This window comes from Athene cunicularia, assembly GCF_003259725.1.
Source record: "Athene cunicularia isolate RWA chromosome 2 unlocalized genomic scaffold, athCun1 chr2_part1, whole genome shotgun sequence".
NCBI lineage: Eukaryota > Metazoa > Chordata > Aves > Strigiformes > Strigidae > Athene > Athene cunicularia.
The window spans coordinates 28,504,828-28,523,042 of NW_020799095.1; the positions used below are offsets into that span (position 1 = coordinate 28,504,828).

General features: G+C 37.9%; 1 protein-coding gene across 5 annotated transcripts in view; it reads right to left on the reverse strand.

Moving 5' to 3' along the window:
- Positions 1-18,215, reverse strand: part of CDK14 (cyclin dependent kinase 14) — a 320,641-nt gene that overhangs the window by 106,388 nt on the left and 196,038 nt on the right. The gene's annotated exons all lie outside the window — the stretch shown is intronic.

Consider the following 18,215-nt stretch of genomic DNA (forward strand, 5'->3'; position numbering starts at 1 on the left):
AATCTCTATATAAAAGTGGGATATAGAAAGATTTCCCAGGAAATGCAACACAAATGCATTAAGGCCTATTGCATTGCATTTATTTTTTACTATAAGGAAAAAGTTGTTTGCTTTTTGCATCTGACAAAGACTTATCATTCTAGTAATTAACCTGCTCCCTGGTGTGCAAAGGAATCATTATTTTACGGTGAGAATTATGCCATTCTACCAATACAATTGGTCATGTTGTCTTGCATTTGGCTTCAAATACAAAAACAATCACTATTACTGGCATGTAATAAGGTTATTCTGGGTAACAATTTGTCCGGAGAAGTCCTCTGAATCTCTTGTGAGATTAGCAGCAGTGTAAATCTTTCCCACCAGCTCTTTCCCAAGTGCAGGCATAATTAATAAAGATCAAGCATTTCCATTTGCACTACAACTATTGAATACAGAAAGCTGTATATTACTGAAATAACACTCTAACCCTTGTTAGATCTGACGATCCTCAAGAAAGGTGATGGTTTGGACTTCAAGAAGACAAAGGACATGCAGCCTGTGGTATTACTCAGGGTTTTGTAGCAACAGAGTAGAATGAAAAACAAGATCAGTATGCAAAAGACTGCCTTTCCTTAGATAACTTTTATGGAAATCAGGCTAAGCAATTTGCCGAATTGTCAAGTTTTTTCACATTAGGTCAAGTTGATGAACAAAGTTTAGCTAAAAAAATGTCAGAAGAGTGAATCTTTTTTTTTTTTTTTCCTTTAATAAAAAGATGATTTTATTGACAAATGTCCTAGAATTTTAATTAGGAAAAGTTACAAGCTGGATGTAAAAATGTTTTATTTTATTTTTCCTTTTAAGGATGATTAAGATTTCCAGTCTTCCGATCTGCTGGGTAAAACATGCTGCATTTAGTGAGTCCTTGGATGTGATGTACTATGGGAAACTATAGCTGTCTGAGGAACTGAACTTAACAAAAAGAGAAAGAGGGTAAGTATTGCACAGCCATTTCCAAATCAGCAATCTTTTTCTGTTGCGTGAGATTTGGAGGTTTCAGATGTTCTGTTTTTCAACAAAAATCTGATATATTCTTCCAAAACATGCATATCTAATGAAGCTTTGAACTTAGTCAAAAACCTAGGAGTTCTTTTCATTAAAGTAGGTTACTGCTTTAGATTTGTCTCTTGAGAAGCAGTACAAGTTCCAGGGTTTTGCTATGGCAGCTCCATCACTCCCAGAGACAGCTCTGAACATGGAATTTCCCATCCAGTCTGGAAGAGGAGAAGCTTATGTGATCTCTCTCTCTTGCAGTCTGTCATGGTGCTACGCCATTTATTGAAATGATCCACCTACTGCCACATTCCCCTCCCAAGGAGTCACTGTTAGGTAGATCTTAACACCATCTCCCACAATCAGGGAAAGTGTTGTGTTACCACCTGATAATGTCAGTGAGCACAAAGTACGTGTAGTAGTGATGACCAAAGGAGGAACTTCATCCTTCAGCTTAGCATATGATCTTAGTATAACAGTTTAAAAAGAAATAATTCAGCAACAATTTGTGTATTATGCATGCTGACTCAGAGTCTGCTGATTGACAACTGCAGCGAGGCTTCCCTCGACTCTCTGCTAGGCATGATGGATGACAGCTGAGTGTCAAGATTAATATCCGAAAGATAGAGACAGACATGGAATTGCCTCAATACCAATAGTTTCTTCACATCAGGAGCTTAGCAGTTCAGTTTCCATAAGGGACAATAAATCTATCTGTTTGCCTAGTGCACTTAAGTGTTAGACTGAGGTTGAACACATTTTGGCTTTGGGGATGTTCCAGGGTTCCCAGCTGCAGTGAAAAAGTCATCTCATTTTTCGCTACAGAAACAATGTCTATCAGCTAAGATGGCAACCATATATTTATTTGCATTCATGACAAATAAAGACCATATGCCTATTCATTGTTCTTGAGATTTAAAATATTGAAGCCCTACTTTATTAACTGAATGGCAAAAATTATGCATATAGTTCCTAAACCAGGAACCCACACCAACTAGAAGTTAAAACAACTGAAGTGAGACTGTGTGATCAAGGCAGTCTTCTCCCATGAGGAAAACACTAAAGGCCTTGTTCAGAGCCTGAAAACTGTATGATAGTAAAAATTATTTCTCTTGCACAGAAAACTCCTTCTGTATTTTCTTTTTTTCTGTCAACTGTCATCAAAACATCCCTTCATTATTCCCACACAGGTAAGAAAGAAAATACCAGCAAAATAGAAATGCAACATAGTAAGCATACAGAAAATGTAATGTGACTTGTATGATTCCTCTTCAGAACAAATGTGTTAAACAAGAGCCCATAATTCTTTACAGACAAAATCACTTTCAAATTCTTATTCTTAACTTTATGTATAAAACAGGTTGTACTTTTTGCTTCCTTATGTCTCTGTAAACACTGTCAAAGTCATTAAAAAAAAGCTTGCAGTCATGGTACACAGTAAAAGGAAAAAAATTCAACAACCACCATTTTACACACACAACAGTAATATGTAGAAGAATGTTTAATGTGATCTGCATTCATTCAGGACATTAAATCAGAATTATGGATTTAAGAGAAAATAAGGATGGTTAAAAACCAAGTTGATTGCAGGATTTATTTTGCAAGTTACTTTGTGAATGATCTAATCATTGACTTAAAAAATAACCTCAAGGTATTAAATTATTTCAAGAGCTCTGAGAAGTAACTTCTACACAGACAATGAGTACAGGACATCAAGCAACAAAAAAGAAAGGAGTCACCTCCTTACTGACCCCATAAACTTGTTTCTGCTGTACGTAAAGTGATTGTGTTTTGTGAAAAATAGAAGTTACTGAGGCTTATTCTCTAAGGTTAAAAAAGAAGCGGAAAGAACAGAATGAGGTTCATCTGCAACAGAAGGCTGACTCTTTCAGGTATCAAGTGGAATATCATCATTCCATTATATGTCGGTAATAAAACCACTTGCTTTGAGCATAAAGAGTTATTTATGATGAAGCTGGCTTCAAAAACATTTAGCTAATGTGCCAGTATGGATGAGGGAAGCAAAACAAGAAATTATTATCAACATTCCCACAAAATTTTAACAACACACATAAATTTTTAAAAATCAAGTTCAACTAATATTTGTGCTTTAGCTTTGCCAAGGATGAAAAATAAGGTACTTGAAACAGTAAGGGACCCAACTGTTCTTAATATCCTTTCCCCATAGAGGCAAAATACAAAAAGTCTCACCAGGAAACCTTTTTAATATGTGACATTTCCAACCTTACTTTGTATATATAAATGATATTTGAGTAGCTGCCTGCATTGAAAAGTTAATTTTATACCAACACTGTTTCCACACCATTTGTGGCACAAGTAAACAAACTCATCTTTCTCTTCATACCCATGGCAACCACAGCTACCTTTTTGAGGGACCCTGGCAGAGACACCACTGCAACTGTGCTAACATGAGGAAGAAGACAGGAACTGGAGACTTCATAAACACGCTTGTCCGCCTTCACAGAGTCAGGCTCTACCTACTCTCTCTGCACGAGCTGGGTGAGACAGCTGGGAGGAGGAGGAGGAGTAGGAGGAGAAGGAGGAACAGAGCAGGCATCACCACAGACCCAGCACTGCAGACTATCAGGACAGGATTAAATTAAATCCTCAGCCTTACAAGAAAGCACTACTGAGGCTTCATATACCACTGTCCTTAACTGCTCAGTCAGGAGAGTTTTGTTTATTCTGAAAAGGACCTACTAAATACATACTACACTTTGAATCACAGAAACAGCTCTGTCAATGAGATGGCTTTTAGAAACTAATTTTGTCCATAATCCAATCTAAATTGGAGACAGAGCAAACTCAGAGTCATTTGATCTAAATTTCACAATAAGAAAAAAGCAAGTGTGAAACAACTTGTACTGGGCTGGAGCATCCTCTTCCTACAGGTAGTCAGCGCATCTCACCATAACTCCCTATTTTAGTAACTTACAACTTTCATAAAGGTTCACATGGTGGGAAAAACTGGGGTTTTTTATTTAGTGATTCTTACTAAAATACTTCTGTGAATGAAACAAATGTTAAAAACACTAAGGAAACAGGATTTGGCAAACTTATTTTGAAAACAGAGGGGTCTATGCTTTCAGGAGAGAATCTGAAATTAGCAGCAAAAGGAAAAAAATGCAAACTCCTGTCAGGGACTGCACTTTCCCTCAAACCAGTGCAACCATGCAGCAATTTAGCCAAATTACAAGTTAATTAAAAAGCAGTGTACATGCTAAAAGGAGACACTGTTTAGCTTCAAAGTGAAAGGAGGGCTCCTCTGTGTGATGTGCTCCATACCGAAGCAGTTGAAGCAAAAGAACTGAGAACTCATCCTTCCAGCTTTCCCAGCCACCTGGGCTGAGGAGTCTCCTCCCATCAGCAAACAATCCTATCATCAGAATAAAAAAAATCCCAATATGAAACTAGACCTAGTGTCTCTGATACCTGCTTTGGAGCTGCAGAAACTATAAAACATCTCAACAGGATGAAACCGATCCTTAGTGAGAAAAGAGAATTTGAAAGCTTTTGTAGACCTTGAAGCTGTAGATCAGGAAAAGACTGGGAAGAAAACTCATGCAGAAGACTACAGGTGACCTCAACAGATTTCTCTCCTCTTCCTCCAAGGAGGCAAATTTGCTCTTCTGGCACTATCAGAGCTTGTGAGCTCTCAAATAAGGTTACAGAGAGGGAATGACTTCACCAAGGAAGATCCTTGTGTGAAGTAGCAGCTGCTGCTGACTTCTGTGCTGGAAGGTCTCTTCCCTACCATTTGGGAACAAACAGAATGGATTTCTACACTGCAAAGAAGAAGGAAGACAGAAATTTTCTGCCAGAAGGACCCCAGCTCACAAGCCATGCTTGTTTATGTATCCTTTAAAATTTGCTCTGATTTACTCTGTACAGAAAGGTATGTAACTCCTCATTTCAGATCCCCTTTCCTGTTTGTGTTGTAAAGCCTTTGGAATAACCCACCCAAACAGATAGTCCTCTCCTAAATATGCTCTTTAAAGATTCATTTCAAGTCTTTTTACTGACTTTTATCTTTAAACTGAAAAAGAGAGGAAAAAAAAAAAAAGCCAAAAGCCTGTGGGAGGCTTTTATGAAATGTACTTCCACAAGCCCTGCTGTGCTGGCTCAGCAGCTGGCTCATTTGAATTCCAGGTAGGCACTACACAGGGTTTTTTGGAAATGCTGGCTTATCAGAAAAGCAATGCTGCTTTTGGATCATAAAGCTGGCTTTGCGGTCTTTCAGAAGACCATAAAGCTGGCTCAGTTAACACAGGAATTCCTACTGACTGTTGCAGTGTCCAATCTCATTGGCACAGGCAAAGCTACACTATTGCATCAGGATACTTAAGGGCTTAAAGCTGCTGTTCAGCTGAAGAGCTTTTTAAAATAATTAACAGACCAATTTTATGCATATTCCTATGAATCACCAAAATATAGCACTGAAAACATTTTTATTTGCAATAAAATGATGCTTCTTCACTATACCATCATTTAACTACAACTATTTGAACACACCATCACATTTGGGATCACATCCATTCCCCATAAGGATCATCACTGCACCAGGACCTGACCCAATGGTTTTTATAGAAACCAGTCCATGTTCTCCCAGAGCAAAACCCCACTCCGAAGCAGTGAAGCACAGTGTACTTCTCAGATAGGGGAAACCCTTTGTCTCTGGCCTGATGCCCAGACACAACACATCGGAGGAACAAGTGTGCCTCATTATGACACCACACCAGGACTCATCATTCCTTATGCACAAGGAACAGCATATGCACGGCACAATAGAAGCTCATGCCATGTGCTGCTTATGGAGAGGAAAGCTGTTGTACTAAGGCAGATAGAATATTATAGCTAGGCTAACTGAGCTGCCTGGAAAAAAAAAAAAAAAAAAAGTAGTATCATGAAAACTCTTTTTCTCACCTAAAAATCCTGGGGAGGTAACATATACTAAGATACTATATATTAAGCCCAGTGCTCAGCATCACATAACAGCATGATACTAGAATCTGATCAGACCATCCAGAAGTTTGCCAACTCCTTATTTTGGCAACTAAAGTGTTGATCTTGTAATAATCTCAACTTTTAATAGATTTGTCCAGCCACATGGAGACCAGTGAAGCAGTGGGTAATTTGTCAAGTTTTTTTAAGTGACCATTTGTTCAATCTGCAGTAAAAGAAGGCAAACAGTCATACTGCCATTTGAAGAATGTGCAGGTCCAGGTGTTAAAACATTTCTGAAACAGTGAGAGCATTAATAATGAGGTCCAATTGTATTGAGTATATGTGGTGGATATAAGAGCACTCCTCCTGGATGCTTAAATATCCTGCTGATTTCTACACTGAACCTTATCAGAATTCCTGAATCAAATCACTTTTTAAAATGTCTAACCTTATCACTGAAAATGCATTTCAAATTATTCAGTTTCAAGTGTGCCTCCTACAACAAACCACAGCATGATGCTTGGTGTATTCATTCCAAACAGCAGTATTTTGCTGCTAAAAAAGCAAGAGCTTTGTACTTCTAACTATCCTTCTGAATCACAGGAACAGAACAAGCAAACAGAATGAAAAATGGAAGTCTCTAAGTAGTAGAGAAATATTTTTTTTTTCCAAAATGTCAGCCTACTTCTGATGGAGAGACACTGGCTATAAAAGCAGCCAAGACATTTTAACTGGGGTCAGGGCAGAATCCCGGGGAGATACCAATTCTCATCCAGAAGACAGTAAGGTCAATGTGGAGGTTGTGGCTGAACAGAACCTATATCCTCCACTGCAGTGCAACAAGCCAGTACACCTCATTCCATAGCACTTTAAGTTTCCAGTGAATCCTTCGCTATCTACTCATTTTCCTGACACCTTCTTTACCCATTTTCTTGCAAGTCTAGTATGAGGAATGGGTTAATTTTCCTGACACCACGAGGCACATGCCCAACTGTGGAGAACAGAAGTGGGTTTTGAAAGAGTGCAGAATGCCGAGACACTCAAATTTTCTGAGAACTTGAAACTATGTGATTTAACCATTTATTGGTCATTTAGCAGCTGTGACTTTAACAATAAACTGGCAGGTGGCCTAAGACTTTTCATTTGCCTTATTTCAATAAAGGTGAAAAGCAGGTGTCACTCAACTGGAAGAGGCAGCTGCAGTCCCAGCTTCAGTGAACCCTTTTGTTTGCTTTGGCTTTACTGCACTCAGTAACTTTGCTCTTGACTTCTGAGCTCTCAAAAACACCAGGCAGGAGGGATTAGGGTGTAGTCATCTCCTGTCTCCATTTAAACTTGCTCTAAGCCACACGCAGGGCAGCTGCAGTGGCAGTCCTTGCCCTTTGCAGCCTCACTTTTGGGCAAAAAGGAATGACTTCCCTGGAGCTGCTGGAATCATTCCTCTCTATTCACTGGAGAAGGGAGCTGTGAGGACTGGGCAGAATTTGAAGAATATACTGCCTACAGCTCCAAAAAGAACTGAGGGGACTTGCACTGAAACAATCAATGATGAAACATAAATGAAGGCAAATCCTCAAAAGACGGGAGCTGCTTAATACCTGCATATCACGGTCCACTCTTTCAGAAAAACAAAAAAACCCAACCAGAGGGGGAAATGGATAAATAAATAAATAAATAGGATATGCAAACACAAAAAGGAAAATGCACACAGACACATGACAAAGAGCTTCAATATAACTAGTAGTCAATAAAAATGGAGAGGAAGAGAAAGACTATCCCCCACCCCCAATACACTAAAGTCCACAGAAATGCATGGCCTGACACAAAGGCTGAAAAATGGTGGGGGATTGTACTTGGTCTGGCTGAGCCGGAATTGGTTTTCCCCTGTAGCAACCCTCTCGGTGCTGTGTTTTATGCTGGGAGCTGGCAGGGTGTTGATAGCACCCTGGTGTTGTGGCTACTGCTGAGCAGTGCTTACACCAACACCAAGGCTCCTTCCAACATTTCCATCCCCCCAGTGGGACAGGGTGGGCAAGCTCTTGGGAGGGGACAGAACCAGGACAGCTGACCCGAACTGACCAAAGGGATATTCCATACCATGTGACATCTGCTCAGTATAAAGTGGGAGAAAGGAGGAAGGGGGTGGGGGCACCCTTGGTCTTCCGAGGCAACCGCTACACATGTCGGAGCCCTGCTTCCTGAGAACGGCCGACATCACCTCTTCAGGGGAAGTAGAGAATAAAGGTGGGTTGGTTTTTTTTTTTTGCTTCCGTGCGTGGACCTTTGCTTATATAAAAACTGCTTTTGTTTTACCCACAAGGGTTAGTCTATCTTATTTTCTTTCCCCTCTTTGGCCTGTTGATAAAACAAGGGGAAATGGAGGGGGAAGTGATGGAGTGACTTGGTGGGTTCCTGGCATTTTGCCAAGGTCAAACCACCACAGGGATCAGGTACAAGAACAGTAAAATAACTATATTAATTCTTTAACATGAGCAATGCTGCTATTACAAGGCAAATCATAGCATTTCAGACATAAATTTTACAGATCTCACTGAATTACTAGAAAGGGAGATGTTACACCAATGAAACAAGGAAAACTACGCAAGTCATCAGAGAGAATAATCAACCTCTCAACAGTGTAGGCGCAGCTGATCTTTTGGACTATGTGAGGAATGCGGATGAGCAGCATGATTTTATCATTAAGCTAGTTAAAAGGCTGCAAAAGCAACACAACCATGAAAGCCACTAGCAAGAATAAGATAATATAAAGCGAAAGTGGTAGGAAGTGGCACTGAAAATACGTTCTACTGAAAGTAAATGAAGCTCAAAGAAGAGATGACTCTAGAACGAAACAGGTTTTTAATTATCCTTAGTTTTCAGCTACATTTACTGGTCTGATAAATTATTTTTTTATGGAATAGGATACTGCAGGGATTTAATGAAAAGCTCTATAAAACAAACAAAAGAGGATTTGCCCTGGCCACAGTTATTACCCTGCTTTGAACTGCTGAGTAGTTGATGAAGTGATATGATGCAGTGAGGTCAGCAGGACCTCATCTCTATCCCTCTCTTTCCAAGAGAAAGGAGCAATATTAGCACACTCTAACAAGCTGGTCCAGCCGTATAGCAGTGTTATTAACCAAGTATCTCAGTCATAGACCAAAGAGGACTATACCAAAATTCCCAGGATCTCCACCATCCAAATTCTTAAGGCCTCTTTTTAAGTAATTAGGGCAGCATGTTACATGGGTACACACCAAGATGAGACATGAAGGATAACTGATTGACATAATCCCTGACTGCGTTCCCTGTGATTTTACTGAAGGGCCAGTCCAGCAATACAAAATTTATGTAACTTTTCTTTCTCTTATGAGAAAAGCACAATTACCAGCTAGTATAAACCAATTACATTTAGAATACACAGGGGAAAAAAATCCACGGATACAATATATTCTAAGATGAAAATTAGTTATAATGCAAATAATTCCTTTTCGAAGAAAGGAAGTAACTGCAGAGTATTTTAAAGTAACTTTAAAAGGAATTGAGCAAGAACTATTCTAAAAACATAAATCCCTCTTTATGACATAGCAAAGTTTAATCAAATTGAAAGTTTACAAGGTCAACTGATTTCTCACCCATCAAAAGCTATAGAAATCCAACTGTAAACTTTCAGTGCAGTAATTAGATGCCTAAAAATTTTCCTTGATTCTCCTTTGGATGTAATCATCATAAGGGCAATCATATTTATGTGAGAACATACCTATTACACCATACTACACTCTGTTAAGAATTCACCTTATGCTGTTTTGCTCCACCACTGACAGGTTTGAGAGTTTACACCACAGCTATTTAGATCATATTATGCCCCCAAAAAGCACCGTGAAGAATTCTCTTTATGTTCTCACAAAATATATTATTAGCTCTCGCCTATATACTCAGAAACAGACCTCAGTTGCCAGAACTACTGCTACACAGTGATATACACACGTACTCTAAAGACAGATAGCAAACACAGGACGTTTTTCTTCCTCTAACTGACAGCTAGAGAATCCAGTTTTACTATGGCCTCCAACTTGTTTTAAATGGAGCACTCAGAACACTGGGGAAGGAAGAGCCAAAGCACCAAGAAAAAACCCACAGTATTGTATACTTCAAAACCTACTCTATTTATTTCACACTCAAACAATTGAGAATACTTACTGCATTGAGATCCTAGTCAGGTAATTATCCTACTCTCAATTCCTGTATGAGACCTCTCTTTTTGGACATCATCTTATGAAGTAGAATATATTCCATTTCTGTAGGCTTTTTTCTTTCCTTTTCCTCTTTATTAATACTACCTTTTCAAGCCCATTTCAAACAAATGAGCTTTTTACCTGCTGGTTACTTTTCTCTTACAATAAAAAGACAGTAATAACAAAAAAATTAGAATAAAAAAAAAATCAGAGGAGATACATTCCTTCTGATTTTCTTTTCTCTGTGCTAGTCACATAAGTATTGGCAATACACAAATAGTGGACACATAGAAATTGTGTGATAGCATTTTTATATCCGTATTTAAAACTCAGATGAGATTATACAAAATTTTCAACATATGTCAAATGAAATGCCTAAATTATTTAACCGTAGCCATTTAATGAACTAGAAAAACAGATGTTCTAATCAAGGTGGATTAATGTTAGTCCTTGAAGACTTGAAACTTCTTGAAATCACTAAGCTTATCTGAAAATTTACATTTAGTTTATAGAAAGATACTGAGGAGCAGTAGCTTATGTAAATGGCAGTGATGGTTGAAGACAATCTTATGGCAAGTGCTCAGCATCTTGCTGAACTAATACCTAGTCTAGGGCACCGATTCAGGAAAAAAAACAGGTATTGAAGTACCTTTATTCAAATTAGGCCTATTGCAAATGGTACCTCAGGCATGTGCATGGGCAGAAGGGGACATTTTCCCCAGATACCATGACAGAAAAAGCTATATACTTTTCCAGTTCTTAGGGGGACAGAAGAATTCAGCTATTATTCTTGAAGTCTTTTAAGAAACATGTGCAGACAAGTAACACATATCAATCTTAGATTCTTATAACCTGTCTCTAAAATCATAATATGAAACTGCCTCACATGGATTTTTAGACATTTTCAACTTTAAGGATGTTTGAACTTGAGCTACAGATTATAAACAACTCTGGCAATCAAGATGCTCTTCAGAAAACCTGCTTTTGGCATGTGAGGTTCAATTCAGACACAAGTAAAGGAGGAAAGGCAAAAGAGAAGATTCAAGTGTATTAAATATTGTTCCTTTATTTACAAAATGGAAATAGAAGGTGATACAACTGTTTGATGTCTGATGATTTATTATCTTCTCTAGTAAATAAAGCCAACATAGTTGAGCGGGTTTATGAATGGGCCCGTGCTTTTATACAACATAGTATTATCTTTCAGCATAGATTTTTTGATAACAGACCAACACTTTTGTTCAGAATGGGCTTTAGCTGTATTTGTAATACACACAAAGTGCTTGCAACTGCATTTCTGTTCAGTGTCACCTGCATGCAAAAATGTTTGCAATTACATCTCCATAATATGTGCACACAGCCTGTATATTTTACATCAGATAAAAGAAATCGATTTCTATGAACTACGGGCCCAAGAAGGAAGGTCCCTGCAAATATGTACACCAGTGTAAGTAAACAGAGCTGCACTGATTTACATCAGCTGAGGCTCAGCACAGTTTTTTCATTGTATTGCCTGTACCTACCCTCTTGAAGGCCAGAGGCGAGCCTGGAAAAGAAACAATGCTTCTTTATAAATATAGCCCATTTCTCATTCTTCAACTGAAATATGGCAGATACTAAACAAACATTCCAATTCCAAAAGAAAACCACAAAGTCATTGTTCTCCACTGAACCATGTCTTAATTTGTTTTCTTTTCCTGATAGCCAATTACTCTTCACATTTTGCATGACCAAGCTGATAATAAGCCAAGCTCTTGCAATCCCAGCCATGATCAGGGCTTTGCTCAGAGTTTGCCAGCTGGATAGGATCATCTCGCGTGCAGATGACAACACCTATGTGCATCAGGTGATGTGACTGGCTGGCCTGACATCCAGTCAGCCCTTGAAAGCGAAGGATGGGGTTACACATACATTTGTTATTTCCCCTCCTACTCTTCCCTCCTGCTACCAGCTGGTAGTTCCCCTAACAAGTGTCCATCATGCACTGCTGGGTATTTTTGACTTTAAACATGGATGAATGGGAAGTTGTGTGTCCCATTTTCTAAAAGAAATGTTAACAGCACGAGATAGAACTTCAATATTTTTTAACACCTTCTTTCCTGACACACATAGGCAATATTCCTCAGGAAAATTTCCTACATTTTTACAAGATTGCTATTTTAAAATCCTAGGCCTAGTTTATTTGCCTGATACCATATGTCTTTAATGACATAAGGCAAAGAACAACACAGACTACAGATACTCAGACATGGTGAGGACTGGAGTTCTTTGTAAGAGGTATATGCAAATTAGCATCAAACACCTCATGCCCCGTTATAAGGGAAAAAGACTACACATGCAGTGATACAGAGACAATATAGTGCAAGCAGAGAGCTATAATTGAGCAGAAACTCCTTAAAAAGAACACTTAAAAAATCCTAAATCCTTTACAAAGCATGAATACATAGAAGATTTACTTTGGTTTTTAAAGATCATTTTAAAGGTTAATTCACCTCATACTTGCCTAGTTTAGAATTACTTTCATTTGAAGTTTGGCATAAGACTTAAAGCCCAGAAAGGAACCTTGTAAAAGTGGTATCAGTGCAAAACCTGCAGGCAACTACAGTAAAATACTGAATAAGTGCTAAAAACTTCAAAGAGAAGACCCACAGGTAAAGAAGCCTGCTATTTATTTAATTTCAGTGGTGCTGAAGAGAAGTGAAATATTTTGAATTTTGTTATAATAAAGTAAAGCAGAAGTAAATTCATTAGCAGTATATAATACACTGCACTTCTCTCATTTTACTTACATGCTGTGTTATAGAAGATAGAACTCAGCAGTAAGGTTTCTACTTAATTAGAGCTTCAAAAAACACCCTTGTTTTCCTCATGAAGTCGTTGGTGGGAGGAAAATGGAGAGAGATTGGAGGAAAACACAGGGGTTTTTTATAGAAAACTTTCCCCTTCTAAGCAAGAACTATCTATTTTACAAAGATGAAGACTTTTTCTCCAACCAGATTCATCATCTGCAACATATAAGGCACCACAGACACAATGCCTACACAAAATTTCAGCTCCGGTCCAGTCTCACAAGAGCTAATGTATTTACCAAGTGACAGAAAAACATGTATTGAAAAATAAAAACCCAAAACATTTGACTAAATACCTCGTTACACAGCCGAACTTCCAAACCCAATAGTTACAACTACTCCTCCCTTGGGTTTAGCATTGCCAGCTTCCTAAAAGATGTTATTAACACAAAGTACCAGAAAGCATGGTTCCTTCAGGTCTTTCATAATTTTAAGTGAAAGTGAGGCGTGTTAAAATGTATGTTTCAGGCTTCAGAGGAAATCAGTGACATGAAGCAAACCTTCAGATACAGAACCATAGGGAGAAGGCTCCACAGCTTCACAAACACCTGTTTCCATTAGAGTTGAAGAGGAAACACTACTAAGCCTGCCTTACATGATACAGGGTGCTTCAGACTCATATATATATATATGTATGTGTACATATATAAAATGAAAAAGTACTGCTAGCCTTTTAAATCTTCAGTAACAGAAGTAACACTTCAATTTCCATTTAAAAGGAAAACGACATTTTTCTTAGCTCTCTGACATCGCAAACTCTTGCGAGTCTTTGCTGTACAGCTCCATGCAGAAAGCTAGTGTTTCTGGTGTCGCCCTCTGGCATATCAGGCTGCTGGGTTCAACAAATGGATATTGTTCCTTTTTAATTACTTTTTAATACTGTGCATTATGGTACCCAACAGAGCAATAGCATCCAACACCAGAGAGGAGTCATCAGCTTTTTGCAATATGCGTGTCAAGAAAGACAGAGGCTTGTGGCTGCAAACTCCCACTCTCGCTGTGCCACGTTACCTGCAGCGCACACACATCCCGCAACCATGTTTGCAGAGTTAATGCCCCTTTACAGATAAAACAGTATTTAAATGCTGTTGTCCTGCCTGTGCAGAGATATACAAAGTATCAGAACTCTTTGTACATTATTCTTGCAGTGAAATGTAATTTTCAGTGTAGTTGGCACCAAGACTAAAATTCAGCCAACGCAGAGATTATTCCCTTATTGGGGATGCTTTAGAGCCTGGGAGGAATATTCACTTTGATCTATAGTGGTTCTCAGAAACCTCACATAAAGTGGAAAAGACAAAAATGCCTTCCCACTTTAAGAAAAATTCTCTCCGAAATAAAAATTAAGCTAGCACAAGAAATTCAACTCTGATCTGGTTTGAATCTGTTAAGAACAACAAGTATAAAGCACATCCTTATATCAAAATCAGAGCTGTAACCTAGCTGGTACCTCCAGTGTGGCTCAGGGTAAGGCATACACAGGCACAGAGCAGGCTTCTCAGTTTAATCAACCCTAACACTCAACTAATTAATGCTGATCATCATCAGATCCAAGATGATGTCAATTCTCCCCAGTACAGGGCTAGCTTGAAGGCATTTGGTGCAGTTTTTACTCCTAGACATAATTCAAGCTTATTTACAATGGCAGATTCTCCTTGATATAGAAAACCTCAAAGTTTGCATCTAGAGAACTGTACGCTAGTGAAGGAACAGGAGTAAACTACTGATAAAGATCTCAGCTACTCCAGACCAGAACCGATATTTCCCAGTTTTATTTTGATTCAACAGATTGCCTCATATATTTTTTCCCTATTCCCATGGTTTTACTGTTCAACATGTACTTGACTGAAGCCTCATCCTGTCTTGGAGACATATTACAAGACTAAAGAGAATTGCTGAGATTACTGTATCAGATTATTGATTCTTCAGACATAGAACCTTGCAACAAAACTTCAAGCTGCTAGTCTCAGAGAACGGCAAAATGAAGAGTTTGCTGATCTTCCAGTTGTGCTGGAAATGATGATGACCCATCACTAGTTTGATACTTCAAGGCAAGCGTTGTTAGCTCTTACAGGCTCTAATTGCACTTTTCTTTCTTATTTTCTGTGATGCAGTTCTATCCAGAAAGTAACATCAGTTCCAAAATGTAGGAAAAAAGTAGGAGTAAAGATCTAATAGTTTACTGATTAAACAAAATAACTTCTGCATTAAGACATTTTATTCACTGTTAAACCTCTTTGAAAAAGCAACCTACTTATACATGTGATTTCCATGTCATTTGGTAAGCACAGTTTTTTTAAAAGAGATTATTCACACTTTTAAGTATAGGTGGGAAAAAGAATTCACATTATCAGATCCAAAGTGTGACAATAAGAACTTGCAGCTTGCTCATTTGTCAACATCTCTTAGGTGCTGTTTCAGTTCTGAGAACAAATTCTGGTTGATAAACCCTTGCTATTTTATTGAGGTCTATCACAGTAATGAAACCTGAGAAATTCTGTTATAAACAGCTGCTGTAACAGACACAGAGAATCACTATATATTACCATTTAAAATCCCACAAATGTTTAAAACGATAGAAGTCAGGAAACACAAGCTTAAAGAGAAAAGTTCTTAAACAAAACTGAAGGATCAATCTCTCTTCTTAATCTATTATATACAATCACCTAACTAAGACATTATTAAACATAAATAAACATCAATCATAATGAGGAAGAAACATATGTGGTATGCTGGGTTGCATTTACTCTTGCTATGTAGGTTATGTGAAGAATGCCAGTGGTAGAGATATGAAAAAGCGTTTACTTCGCCTTCTACTTAACAATTGCTGAAACAGCATACATACAATGTATTTTATTTTCATTTACATAATAATGGGAAATTATACAATAGGAAATCAAACAGCCATTTAAGAATTTTAAAGAGTTATTCACATTAAGATTTGTTCACTTCTATTATTTCTTGTCATTTTGAGACTTTCCCACTACAATGTAACTGATTTCCTAAAAGCCTCAAGCTGCAACCTGGACTCTTACCTGCTGTGGACATGTAGCTATGACTAATAACAACAGCAACAGAGACAGCACAGATTAATACACCTTTTGTTGCAAGTTGTGTATTTTAGAAGAGGACTACCTTTTCAGAAGTACTACCTTACACCATTTTCAGAAGACTACATGTTGTCACACACAAGAAAACCATCACTGTTGGATGCTGAAAATGTGAAATATGGGAATACTTTGTGGAAAAGTCTTTTATTGGTTGATCTGTTTCTTTCACAGCTGTGTAAGTGCTCACTGTGTGGGAGTTAATTGTATTAGTTATCTGGTGTAACAACCTGATTAATTTTGTACTTCAGCACTATTAACTACCATACTATACATGATTCACTAGAGAATGAATGAATTTAATCCTTCAGTTCAGATAGAAAACCAAAAAAGAATAATCCTTTGTTTTATAACTTTTAAACAGATAAATTCTTAATGATGCTTAAAGTACATTAGAAAGGCACTCACTGAGACTATTTAGCTAAGAGTAACTAGACACTTCCATTAGAAAGCCTAATTAATTGGAATTTAAAAATTAAATCTGATTTACAATGGACCATAAAACTATCCAGTCCAAAATGTTATCTTTTTATTTGAAGGTTTGTAAAAGATCAAATTAAAGAAACAGTATCAAAAATTTATCCTTTGTTATTTCAACACTGTTATCAATATTTGCAGCTGCAGTTTTAAAACAGAATTTCAAAAAATTGGCAGGCCTCAAAACTCATCCTAGGGTGTATTTCTCTTTGCATTTTAACATACAATTACAAGGATAGGGAAGACAAAAGAAAATGGGAATACACTAAAAGCTTACAAAAGGCATACAAAAATAGGTTTATATGATACACCTATCACTACGACTTTTTGCATTACATTGCATGATTTCATATGAAACAGTGCAAAAGGCCCCCTTAAAGGAAGCACTGACTTCTGCTGTTAGACATCTACTTAATTTCCATTACAAAAATACTCACTAACATTTTGCCACAGTAAACGAGATGAAGTCCTAAAGACGAATTTGTTGTTTTCAAAATTTCTCATTCTATAAATAAGAAGGAAATTTAATCCCAATAACGAGAAGCATAATAATTTTTAAAAAACCCAAAACCCTAAAACTGGCTCAGAAGTTGCTAGCTTAAAGTACACTAGCTGGTGAACAAATGAAGCAATTAGACACGTCACAGGAACTGCTCAGAACTGCTGCTCCTTGTGTAGGTTGTGGCACAGCTATTTTTCCACAGCACAGAATTTTCAGGGTATTAGCCAAGCGGGCAGAATAACAAAGTATTTTACAGAAAATGAGTTATTTTTATATCACAATCAAATAAGTTCTTGTTTAAGAGAAATTTTTTTCTGAGTCATTCCTAAAAACAGCTGCTAAATCCTCTGATGTCCCAACAAAAGAGACACAGTATAAGTCTGAGTAAAATGAAGAACATAAATTTTATAAACACATTATGAAAAACTTTCTTTCCCTCCCCATGGGGCAAAAAAGAACCCCAAATAAGTCTTCTCCATTTGAAATAAGTGGCTTCTAATAAAATAACCTTTAAAAGCAACGGGGTGCTCATGCTTCCCTCCTAAATTTGTGGTCAGAAGCAAAACACAGATTGCCAGGTTGAGGGAAGAAGCTGCTTTTGCAATACTTTCCCTGATGGCCACCCCACAGTACCAGGAGCCACTCTGGCTAGTATCTGAACAGTGGCTTCCCTGAACAAACCCACTCCACAACAGCACAGTTCCCAGAAGGCATTGGAGTAAATGAAACCCTTTATCGGTGAGTCAAGAAAAGTTGCTCCTGAGCCTTCTGAAAGGGAACTACCAAACCCAGAGCACAATGGGAGAAAGAAATTCAAAAATACACCCCCACCACCCCTCACCACCCCCCAAAAAAACACCTGAGAAAAAAACCCCTAAACCCCTCCACAAATAAAAAATACAACCCTGGAAAGAAAAATGTATAAACAATGGTTTGTATTCAATATAAATCACCTCTTCTTTCACTCTCAATGTGGATGTGTCAGTGCCTATGAGCTGCCCAAATAGCTTATGAAGGGCCCAACCAGGCTGCAGAAGTCAAGGACACC